Source organism: Dendrobates tinctorius, unplaced genomic scaffold, assembly GCF_039654945.1.
Source record: "Dendrobates tinctorius isolate UK_male_01 unplaced genomic scaffold, ASM3965494v1 ptg000056l, whole genome shotgun sequence".
In the NCBI taxonomy this organism is placed as follows: Eukaryota; Metazoa; Chordata; class Amphibia; order Anura; family Dendrobatidae; genus Dendrobates; species Dendrobates tinctorius.
This window is the reverse complement of record NW_027361724.1, coordinates 9528104-9540533: the sequence shown is the minus strand read 5'-3', so window position 1 is coordinate 9540533 and position 12430 is coordinate 9528104.

Below are 12430 nucleotides of genomic sequence, written 5' to 3'. Positions count from 1 at the left end.
TATAATATAATGCAATAGCTTTTCTACAGACCTCAACTAATGCTTCTTTTTGTCTCTCACACAGATATGCTGTTGTGGCCCCGTGCTCAGTTCTACATACCCAGATGAGGATTGGTACCAAGATATGGGTTGTCCTGCACATGGAGATACTCCAGAAGGGGAATGGATCTGCCTGACCGATCTAATGCAGCAAGGTCCATTTAGGAAGAGGCCAAGGCTTTTGCCACCGCATGTCAAAACATTTATATTTGTTCATATAAACAGTAAAGAAACAGAGGACACAACTGAAGAGAGTGACACAGAAGAGAGTGACACAGAAGAGTGTGAAACATTAGAGAGTGACACAGAAGAGGAGCCTGAGGTTTTGGAATTTAATGAAAGTGAAGACAGTGACTCAGAGACCATTCCAGAGCCTCATCCAAAAAAGAGGTTCCTTCAGCGTTTTTTGCAAGAACAATGATTCTTATTCAATTGTATGGACTAATAATAAAATTCTACATTCTTTAATACATAGATTGCACGTGTGTTGTGTGATGCAGATTTAAAACTTATAATACTGTAACAAATCAAATTAGTCACCTAATGAAATGTGCCAAACTTACTAGAGGTTTTTACTTGTTTCCCTTCATGTATTACATAATGACCCCAAGCTGGTATCCACCCCAAAAAAGCTCAATATATTTACTTTAGGGGTATTTCTTTAAACAATAACCATTTTCTTTAGCAAATGGCCAATATCAAATAGCAAACACCATGACTCTTTTAATATATTATATTTCATTTAGTTTTAGAGGGTAAAAGTAAGCAACACTGCAAAGGAAGTGCAAATAGGATGCAAATAGTGGATCATTGCTGTGAGTTACACATAGATCACAATAAACAAAATAGAATTTTTTTCAGGATAAATCTAAACAGAAAATAAGCAATATTGAGGGTGTTGCCGATATGGTATGCATAGGAAATGGTTAAAATATTGTGGTAAACCAGCATCAACAATTTTTCAAGAATACAGTAGTTGTTATACAGGTAAATATCAACCGATCTGAATATATCAAACAGGTCACCAAGAGATATCTGATACATTTTCAAAGCTCAGAGATTTTTAATCACCATCATGAGAAAAAAAACTTGTCTGATGTATACGTACATGTGAGCGAACCTTTAAAGGAGTGATGAGAGCATCCTACAAGTGCAAATCAAAATGAAACTAAATTTACGACGGTTATGTCAGAAAAAATATTCCACAGCCCCAATATGTAGAGTGTTTTATTCTGCACTGTGACACCTCAGTAACATCTGAAATTCCAAATAAGGTAACATTATATACTATATTGTATACATCATGACAAATTTCTTATTACTGCAACAAAATATAGCAATGTAGCCAACAACTGACTAATACCATGAAATAATTTTCAGAAACATTGCACGGTTAACTCTGAATAGTGTGAATATTTATGAAATAAGGAAGATGGAAGCATTTGTCAGCAGATAATCACGTGGAAGAAACAGAACATCATGTACATTTTGAGTGGATCTTAGCAGACCTTGATCTAATTTAGAATCTGGTCTAGGATTACAGGTTTAATGTAAAGAAATGTTACCACAATTCCTGAAGATAATATATTTATGATGATGTAGTAGCATTGGTTACTTTGTTGCTGTAATTAGAATTGCTAAAAGATTAATTTACTTTACTTTGTGAAAGGAACAGGAGTGGAGATCAAGGTGATGAATAAATCTATTAAGTCTTCAATTTTTGCCTCCAATACTATAAAGAGAGTTACATTTACTTTTCTAAGCTACCAGTGTATTAAGGATTATCAGCTATAAACCGCCATGGCTATGCATATAAGGGTCTTGTCTCAAAAGCTTTACAAGTTTTAATTCTGTATCATATAGATAGGGAATATTGTACTATATTGTAAATAAATTTTCACCAAACTAAGTAGTGAACAATGTGTGAGGATGCTGGATGGCAGGAAATTCATCTAGTCTTCTGGAATAAAATATATGAACCATATCTGTATGACAACTGCCATTCAGTAATTTTTTGTCAACAAGAAATCAATGGCTGCTATAATATCAAACTATATTATAATACAAACTATTAAAAAGCATTTAAGTTTATTTAGTTAATATCTGGCTTTCGATTATAGAAGATAATTTGCCGGTTAACTATATTCAAATTTGTTGAAAACAGAAAACCTAGAAGTAGCTCTAATATTAAGTAACCAAATTGACAATGGCGCTTCTGTACTAAGGTAAAGTAAAGGTTCGTTTATTTGGGATATAATTAAAAGAATCTAAATTAACATTAAGATTATGGCCAATAACAAAAAAAAGTTTTGTTGCATCTCTAATAGGATTAAACATACTGTCTTAAGGCCTTTTTACATTTAGCGATGAATCAGTGATCCCGACCACGATATGACCCGGTCAGGATCGCTGGTGCATCACTAAATAGTCGCTAATGAGCTGCCAAACAGGCAGATCTCAGCAGCGACGCAGCAGTCTTTACTTAACTGTCGCTCGTCGGCGCCAGCAGGAAGCCGCTAACAAGAAATGGACCAGGCAATCATCAATAACCAGCGGGGAAGCCAGTCGGAGGTAAGTATCACATGTAGCGATATCGCTAGCAATATCGCTGCTGCGTCACAAAACCGGTGATGCTTTAGCAATATTGCTAGCGATTTCGCTATGTGAAAGCCCTCTTTACTGCAACATGCAAATCAATGGAAAATTACACTGACACAGGTATAATAGGGAAATATGTATGTAATAGGGCAATGTAAAGTACCCAGTAGACAGTTGAACGTAACTGGGTTTGTGATGCACCTCACATTTTGTTTGTGTTCTCCTTTCAAACCAAAACTTAGTTATTTGTCATCCAAACAATGTTTAATTGTATTGTGCAGGCAACTATACTGGAAAAAAATGTATAAGTAAGCATGTAGAGAAAACTTTATAATGCAAACTTACTAAATTTTGTACACTTTTTCCTGTAAATCTAACATAATGAAAAATCCTAAATAAATTCAAGGTAGAAATATAAATTGACTAGAGCATTTATGGTAGAAAATAATCTTATCCTGCTGATCTTTGTAAAACTTATGCTTGTAAAATGAATTATCAAGGTTCATTTTCAAAAGTAGGTAAATTGTTAACTCCGAGTCAATATAGTAAAGCAACTTACTAATACCCACATTTTATATGTCCCCCCATCTAATACACAATAGATTACTCATCAATACAAGTCAAGTCATTAACATATAAGAAAATGTAATAAGGTACAAGTAATAATCACCTAGTTTATAATAAAGTGTAAAATTAAGTTAAAGAGGTATTCCCATCTCCAAGATCTTATCCCAATATTAACAAAAACGGCTAATTAAAAATCTAGATTAATCCACTTTTTGTCCACCAATTATACAAATGGCACTTCCAAATACAACTTACAAAACATAAAGGAACAGTGATAAACTGTCACCAATAGAAGAGAACCATACATGAACACAAAATTCTGATTTTAATGATTAAAAATCAATAAAATTCATCGATCTTTTACCTGTTTGATATGTAGTACAAATAAGGGATACTACAGCTGTATACCAGCATATGATTAAAGGGTGCACATGTGGTAATTATCATTAAGGCCATGTGCATAATATAACTGGATACCTTGTGTCATTCTTTTTCATGTGATGTAGTGATATCCTTTTCTTTATTATTATTATTATTATTATTATTATTATTATTATTATAATATATGTGCAATATCTAATTTTCATTATTGTAAATATCAGTGGTTGTTATTGTCCCCATGGGGTATGTTCATTGTAATTAAAGAAAAGAAGTTTATTTTTATTGATTTTTAATGATTAAATAAGCAGAATTTTGTATTCACGTATGGTTCTCTTCTATTGGTGACAGTTTATCACTGTCCCTTTTGTTTTGTAATTAAAAATCTAGTATACTGTAGTTCTTCTGATTCGCTATGTAGCTGATGCACTTTATGGGATTTAAAACTGTATATTCCATCTGGCATAGTATGTATGTCACTTTTAATGGATGGATATGTTATTTTTTGCAATTATTGTTAAGTACTATTATCAGGTGCACCCCTATATATCTATCACATGCACTTGATCATTGACTGAAAACTGTCCACATCTCCACAGACCAAAATGTTGCCACGATGGGCTAATAAAAGTAGCTCTTTATCCACTGAGCATGATATGATGCCTCCATTTTTTGGATTTCTACAGTTGAGGTTTGATCTTTGCCTGGGGGGATTTTCTCCCAATTTTTCATTTTTCTTTTTGTCTTTGTGCTGCTCTAGTTCTCTTTTTTTCTGTGATTAAAGTAAGCAATAATGCTGGATTAAGTCTATATTTACCTATGATTTTAATGCAGATTACAGTATTGTGATGGAAGAACCAGATTTTTGTAGGTATCTTTTTACTTTTGGCTGTCTCTTTATATGGTTCAGAAAAGTTCCATGCACATTATAAAACAAAAACTGTATTCTTGAGAATACATTTTCTTTTTTTAAAATTCGAGGATAATGGAATAAGTTTAAACCATCTTCAGTCCTGGGATCATTCAGTATTAAACATGTATTTTCTAGTCAATTAGAGTAGATTTTTAGCCAGCCTCTTAAGGTTCTGCAAAAGTGGTTGACAGCTAACATTTTGCTTCACTGGCACAAAGCTAATTACAAAATAAAACAAAATCAAGTACAATTAAATTTCATTTGAATACCATTGCCTCACTCTAAGATTACAGTATTAAACCCCTTTTTCCAGTCCATGCTTTTCAATGCTGCAAATTTGTGGGGAATTTATTTACTAAAATTTTTGTAAAACATTTTGCTGAATATTAGTGATTACTGAATTACATCCTGTTCAAGGTAATTCAATATCAAGGCTAAAGGTGAACAGTCTATATTGCCATAAAGATCTACCAGGAAGCCACAGCTCATATATGAGCTGACCGCAAGACAAAATGTAAAGCCAATCTTCACTATACAGGTATATATGGATCATGATGAGGCATGCTGGAGGATAAAGCAGGGTGGATGTGGAGCCACAATGTATGACTAGAGATTTAACTCAACCTTTTTACTCAGTTACGTATACTAATAGTTGCGGAAAAAATGAATACCAAATTTAAAAATCAGATACAGATAAAAGGATATTACCCCGAAATGGAAAGCTGCAGCTAATTTTGCCTCATATTGGAAAAACAAAAAAAAATATTTTCTATCCCTACAATCCCTACAATAGAAGTCAAATATATCCCCTTAATCAACTTGACATCATTTCTCTATTTCAAAATTATTCAAAATACTAGAGACAAGCAGATCTTGCAAAATATGAGCAGCATGTTGTGTGGATTTTCTGTGAAATTCGATTCACAGTGCAGTTATTATCCCCCACTTATATGTTACATGTTATTTTCTATGAAACCACCAAAAACAGCACAGTATAAATTGCCAATAAAATATACATTTTATTATAAATAATTGAACAAATTTATACATAATACAGACAAAAATAACACCAGAGATACTGCTATCCTAACAGGGAGCCAATCACAGCCATGCCATTAGTTAACATGCCTACATGCCTAACAGGATGTGCCCAAACTTCTGAGGATTCCTCATTGGCTGAATCAAATCAAACTGGCTCATAGCATTATGGGAACTCCGATTCCGGTATTCGATATGCAAAAAGTATCGGAACTCAGTATCGGAATTCCGATACCGCGAATATCGGCTGATACCCGATATTTGCGGTATCGGAATGCTCAACACTAGTAACGAGATCAAAAGCAAAGATATAAGTAGAGGCATAAACTATCAAATAAAACAATCATAATATATTGAAAAGGGTAAGGTGTGAAAGGATGCTATTGTGCAGGAATTAAAATGTAACTTTAATATTGTTTTTACTAAAATTGATTAAGAAAGCCTGAGAAGTAGTAGCATAGGGAATGGAATCCCTAGACTGGGGTCTCCATAATTATGAAATGCAGTCATTCGGATATTCCTATTAAAATATCTGTTTAGGATCTAGAGAAGGTGGTCTTAGACCGATTGTGGTGGCAGCAGAGAATGGCGGAGTGAACAAATGAGACTGTATGCTTTTCTTGGTAGAATTTGAAGACAATGCTGTCACTGCAGACTGTTCTGATTTGTATCACCCAACAATTGTATTCTAAAGGATTAATAAGCTTCATCAGAAGTGTTCCTGTTGTAAATAGCTTGCTACAGAACAATGGATGTGCTCACCAAGTAAACACTGTAGATTATGACTTGTCTTCAGATTAGCTCATTATAGCACACTGAGCTGTCTCACTTTAGAGGCTCATTATCTCCAAAAGTTTTCATTTACAGAGATCATAGAGTTGCTGCTTCCTGCTGGTTGGTGTGTAGGGGCAGCTCTACACCAACCTGTTAATTACTGTTCCTCTTTCTCAGGCTGCTTCTGTCAGGACTCACATTCTAATGATTGTTTCACTGGTTATCCAGATTCTTCCAGGGGTAGAGGCCCCACACATACAACCTTTCTAGGCCTGTTCCTGATTTAAAATTAATCTGATTTCTTGTTCCCGCTGTCAATTCGACAAAGGAAATATGATTGTTGTCATATTACATTAGGATTAGAGAGTAAACCTACATACAGTCATGGCCAAAAGTATTGACACCCCTGCAATTCTGTCAGATAATATTCAGTTTCTTCCTGAAAATGATTGCAAACACAAATTCTTTGGTATTATTATCTTCATTTAATTTGTCTTAAATGAAAAAACACAAAAGAGAATGAAGCAAAAAGCAAAACATTGATCATTTCGCACAAAACTCCAAAAATGGGCTGGACAAAAGTATTGGCACCCTCAGCCTAATACTTGGTTGCACAACCTTTAGCCAAAATAACTGCGACCAACTGCTTCCGGTAACCATCAATGAGTTTCTTACAATGCTCTGCTGGAATTTTAGACCATTCTTCTTTGGCAAACTACTCCAGGTCCCTGATATTTGAAGGGTGCCTTCTCCAAACTGCCATTTTTAGATCTCTCCACAGGTGTTCTATGGGATTCAGGTCTGGACTCATTGCTGGCCACCTTAGAAGTCTCCAGTGCTTTCTCTCAAACCATTTTCTAGTGCTTTTTGAAGTGTGTTTTGGGTTATTGTCCTGCTGGAAGACCTATGACCTCTGAGGTAGACCCAGCTTTCTCACACTGGGCCCTATATTATGCTGCAAAATTTGTTGGTAGTCTTCTGACTTCATAATGCCAAGCACACAGTCAAGCAGTCCAGTGCCAGAGGCAGCAAAGCAACCCCAAAACATCAGGGAACCTCCGCCATGTTTGACTGTAGGGACCGTGTACTTTTCTTTGAATGCCTCTTTTTTCTCCTGTAAACTCTATGTTGATGCTTTTGCCCTAAAAGCTCTACTTTTGTCTCATCTGACCAGAGAACATTCTTCCAAAATGTTTTAGGCTTTTTCAGGTAAGTTTTGGCAAACTCCAGCCTGGCTTTTTTATGTCTCGGGGTAAGAAGTGGGGTCTTCCTGGGTCTCCTACCATACAGTCCCTTTTCATTCAGATGCCGACGGATAGTACGGGTTGACACCGTTGTACCCTCGGACTGCAGGGCAGCTTGAACTTGTTTGGATGTTAGTGGAGGTTCTTTATCCAACATCCGCACAATCTTGCATTGAAATCTCTTATCAATTTTTCTTTTCCGGCCACATCTAGAGAGGTTAGCCACAGTGCCATGGGCTTTAAACTTCTTGATGACACTGCGCACGGTAGACACAGGAACATTCAGGTCTTTGGAGATGGACTTGTAGCCTTGATATTGCTCATGCTTCCTCACAATTTGGTTTCTCAAGTCCTCAGACAGTTCTTTGGTCTTCTTTCTTTTCTCCATGCTCAATGTTGGTACACACAAGGACACAGGACAGAGGTTGAGTCAACTTTAATCCATGTCAACTGATTTAGTTATTGCCAACACCTGTTAGGTGCCACAGGTAAGTTATAGGTGCTGTTAATTACACAAATTAGAGAAGCATCACATGATTTTTCGAACAGTGCCAATACTTTTGTCCACCCTCTTTGTTATGTTTGGTGTGGAATTATATCCAATTTGGCTTTAGGACAATTCTTTTTGTGTTTTTTCATTTAAGACAAATTAAATGAAGATAATAATACCAAAGAATTTGTGTTTGCAATCATTTTCAGGAAGAAACTGAGTATTATCTAACAGAATTGCAGGGGTGTCAATACTTTTGGCCATGACTGTATATATCAAGAATGTAGAGTAAATCGGCTAAAAAACTGTACATAAAAATAATCAATATAATAGAAAAGTGCCAAGCACAATCACATAATATAGCATCTGCCACTGTTCCTTACTTTCTATCCCATACATTTGGACTTACAATCCCTATTACGCTATGATACTTGAATTTGTCTACAACCCCTGCTTATAGACATGGTTATCAATGCAAAAGAAGCATCATATCAGTACAACATCTAGAGTGCATATTGTATAATTTATTTTGTATACTGTGTTCATGGTCTTTGTACAAGACACATGACACTCATAGCTAATGAGAAATAATTGACATCATAATGTAATTTACAATCTTAATACCCCTTTTTTTAGCCCCTTCACCCTGAAGCCAGTTTTCACCTTCCAGATCTGCCCAATTTTTAATTATTTTTTTGATACTGATGAGTGTCACTGAGGTCAAAACTCGAACACTTCAATGGATCCCATAGAGTCCAAGACTGTTTTTTGTGACATTGTACTTCAGGATTGTAGTAAATATTTATTTGATAAGACTTACGTTAATTAGTAAAAAAAATTGGAAATGTGAAAATTACTGAATGTTCACCTAGTTTTTATGTCATTAAATCAAAGTCATGTCAAAGGTAATAAATAATATTTCCCACATGTGTACTTTAAACAAGCCCAATTTTTGCAACACCTTTTTTGTTAGGAAGTTACAAGGGTTAAAAGTTGACCAGAGATTTTAAAATTTTGTTGTAAAATTCAAAAACTATACTTTAGAGGCCACGTCATATTTGAAGAGATTTTGGTATTTTCTGTCGCATAGGCCCCTCAAAGTGACACCAGTATAAAAACTGCATACCTCAAGGTGTTCAAAGGCACATTTAAAAAGCTTATTAATCTATCAGGTGCTTTAAAGGAATTAATGGAATGTGGTAAAAGCTGACAGTAACCAAAAATGTGAAGTGAATTATCACTATACAGATATGTATAGATCATAGTGAGACATGCTGGAAATGTGTATTTGGAGATGCAAAGCATGATGGAGATAGAGCAGCAATGCATCACTGAAGGTTTATTGACTGATAATGTTAAATCCAAGACTATGTGGTAGATAAAAGTGATAATTTGGCTTAATTTGAGTTAATACAATCTTCAATGCTAACCACCATGTTATAACAGAGTTTTGCTTTGTGGCTCCAGATGTAATAGCACTATAGTTATTATTACATGGTAATTTACGGTGCCATTTTACTGTACATGGATGACACTTTTGGACATTTAATGTCATTCAGAGGTGTAGACATAAGTCTTGTGCATTTTGTGCATATGTGGAGCTAATTAGCATAAATACACAAGACTGTACAGAGCGGAGCCGCTTTCTGATTTTTAACTGTCACAGGAAACTTAAAAACCTAAGAGCCTTTGTCCACTGGTTTTACAGAAGAAAAAACAAACAAATGGAAGCTAAACAACAACTTCACCCTGTATTGTGTTATCAGTAGGGGGCTGTGAAGCAAAGTGACTTTGGTGTTTTAGAAAATCGACATCTTTTAAATGAGGCCCAAATGTCACTAGTCCTTTGGAGGTGATCTTCATGTTTCTTTGATGGTTAAAATTGACACACTGATTAGTGTTTTATTCATGTTTTTCACATATGGAAATATAAATTGCCAAGTGTCTGCTACTTAGTGCAATGTTAATTGGAAACTGTGTGCATTTCATGATTTTCACCGACTTATGGGCAACTTTGATCTGATTTTTTTGCATGAGTCTTTAAAAAGTTACAAATTAACAATTACCTATGTTGAGCAGAACTCAACCCTTTTTTATCAGTTACATATACTAATAGTTGCAGAAAAAAATGAATACCAAATTTAAAGTCAGATACAGATAAAAGGATAATACCCCAAAATGGAAAGCTGCAGCTAATTTTCCCTCATATTGGAAAAACAAAAAAATATTTTCTATCCCTACAATAGAAGTCAAATATATCCCCTTAATCAACATGACATCATTTCTCTATTTCAATATTATTCAAAATACTAGAGACAAGCAGATCTTGCAAAATATGAGCAACAAGTTGTGTGGAGTTTCTGTGAAATTCGATTCACAGTGCAGTTATTATCCCCCACTTATATGTTACATGTTATTTTCTATGAAACCACCAAAAACAGCACAGAATAAATTGCCAATAAAATGTAAATTTTATTATAAATAATTGAACAAATTTATACATAATACAGACAAAAATAGCTCCAGAGATACTGCTATCCTAACAGGGAGCCATATTACACGTAGCCTGAAAAATATTTGAAACTTAATTTTTTGGTCAACATGTAATATGGCTCCGTGTTAGAATAGCAGTATCTCTGGTGTTATTTTTGTCTGTATTCTATTATGTATACATTGATTTAATTATTTATAATAAAATTTATATTTTATTGGCAATTTATACTGTGATGCTTTTGGTGGTTTGATATTGATTTCTGTATTTACCACATAATTGTTGTTTTTTGTGTTATGTTATTTTCTATGCTCTCTTCAGACCTTAGGCCATTATTACAGAAAAAACACTTGCATCACCAGTCATCTTCAAATACACTATTTCTCAATGCCTATCATATCTGGTCCTCAGGGTCTTTTCTATTGGCCGACATGAGCCACATCTTTGGAGTCTTCACTCTTGAGTGAGAAGTCTGGTAATGAACAGATCCTGAATGTCAGTGCATGTCAAAATTTTATCATAATTTGTCTGTTGAAGAGCAATAACTTCAGAGATTCAATGTATAATGGTAAAATAAAGATGTCCTGACTGACTATGGGCAGTGAGCATTGGAAAGATGAGGGGATGATTAATTCTAATTTAATTTAGAATTTTTTTATATTTTGACTCTTGCAGTATTTCAAATAATACAAGTGAGTTCACCCATCACTAATCAAATACAATTAGTCCTCAGTTAGATTTTTTGCACTTTACATGTGTGGTCATTGTTTTAACCAATCTCTTTTGTGATAGGAGCCATATGAGACATTAAACTTTTTAGAATGCCCTGACATTTAACAGCCAGAACACATTTCTATTGGTTGGACCAGATTGAAAAAGGCTATTTTCCTGATCACAATTTTTTTCTTTGAACCATTTATTGCTATACAGAATCTTGAATTATGTATGCTGATGAGTGAAAATTGATGAAATTATAATTAAAATCCTGCTTTCAGAACCATTGTGAGACTGGATGACATGAGTATTCTCATTTCTTTAATAAAACATGGGTGCCATCTAGGTTTGCTATATTAGATAAGGTAGCATTCAGAAGGGGAGGAGATTCCTGGGTATTTGCATTTCACTAATGAATAAAGGGAGGAGCAAACCTCTCAAGATTTGTATAAAAGGAGAAGACAGCTTGGTAGCTGCACAACTCTTCTGCTGTTTGTTGGTGACTGGTCACTAAGCATTTGTGAAGAAATAACAATGGATACCCAGGCACAGACAAACCCTGAAAAGGTAATGTTTGCTTTTAGTTTTAATTTCTAGAATTATCAAAGAAATAAGATATTTTAAGATTTTTTATTGACTGTCTTTTGCAACTTTCCTTAAATGTTTAACATTTCTAATATGTATATTAAAATTGACAGTATTCTGAATAACTAAAGATGACTGGTTAGCATGTAGGAAATAGGCCAGTATCAGAGGATATAGTTTATCCAATTTTTCTATGGCCTACATATTTGAAAATAGGGCATAACCTTTCAAGATACTACGCCCTTAAAATTGTTATTTTGTTTTTGGAGGATATTCTGATACATTAGATGGATCTCTGCTGATCTGAAATTTTTAGCATATTCTAAAAAAATACAATGTCACCTTAGTCAATATAATGTCTATAATATAATGCAATAGCTTTTCTACAGACCTCAACTAATGCTTCTTTTTGTCTCTCACACAGATATGCTGTTGTGGCCCCGTGCTCAGTTCTACATACCCAGATGAGGATTGGTACCAAGATATGGGTTGTCCTGCACATGGAGATACTCCAGAAGGGGAATGGATCTGCCTGACCGATCTAATGCAGCAAGGTCCATTTAGGAAGAGGCCAAGGCTTTTGCCACCGCATGTCAAAA